Source organism: Alligator sinensis, unplaced genomic scaffold (genome assembly GCF_000455745.1).
Source record: "Alligator sinensis unplaced genomic scaffold, ASM45574v1 scaffold444_1, whole genome shotgun sequence".
In the NCBI taxonomy this organism is placed as follows: domain Eukaryota; kingdom Metazoa; phylum Chordata; order Crocodylia; family Alligatoridae; genus Alligator; species Alligator sinensis.
The window spans coordinates 1,679,610-1,680,458 of NW_005841886.1; the positions used below are offsets into that span (position 1 = coordinate 1,679,610).

Genomic DNA, 849 nt, shown 5'->3' on the forward strand with positions numbered 1-849 from the left:
CGTGGCGCCCCCCCCCCCCCATTACCCGGCGCTGCCACTGCCTGCCCTAAGCGCAGCCCTGGCTCAGCATCCCTTCCGCCCCCCCTCTCCCCCCGACGCCAAGAAGAGCTCAGCACAGCCCCAGCCCTAGCCTGGAGAAGCAGCCTGCCCTTTTTCTGCACACAGATCCAGGGACACATGCTCTCTTGGGGTGTGTGTAGTGGTAGGAGCTGTCCCTGCCTCTCCCCCCCACCACAAATCCCGGCAAACTTCTCGCAGCTTTGTCCTGTACCCTGCCCTGCCCCAGCTGTGCAGTGCGTGCCCCAGCCCCACTCCCTCCCTCATCATGGGGACCTTGATCTGCCCTCCCCATGCCCCTTCCTTCCCTCTGCCCCTTCCAACACAACAGAATTACCAGCTAGACACTGCTCTCCAAGCTGCTGGGATGCACTCCTAGCCACCTGCATGCTGCAGCTGTGTGCATGCACAGGGCATTACATTGGAGATGTTATCAGCTGTGTCAGCCAAAAAAAGCTGATTGCCTATTATGCCAATTTTCCTTATATCGGTGCCAATACAATAAGGGACTGATGTATCGATTCACCTCTAAAAACCAGCTCTTAATATGGAAAGTAGAACACTAAGAAGCAAAAATTATGAAAAAAAAAATCTAAAATCCTATGCTAACCTAACATTAAAGAGCATAATTAAATCATGTCAATTAAAAATATTTAAAGTTAAGTTTTCTGTAGCAAAATGAATTTGTGATTCTGCTTTACTGCGAGATCTTCATAGTTTCATAGTTTGTAGGGTCGGAAGGGACCTGAGCAGATCATCAAGTCCGACCCCCTGCCATGGCAGGAAAGAGTA

General features: G+C 51.0%; 1 protein-coding gene across 7 annotated transcripts in view; it reads left to right on the top strand.

Annotated features, from left to right (window-relative positions):
• The window catches only part of TANC2 (tetratricopeptide repeat, ankyrin repeat and coiled-coil containing 2), a 774,525-nt gene that overhangs the window by 143,691 nt on the left and 629,985 nt on the right, over window positions 1-849 (top strand). The window lies entirely within an intron of this gene.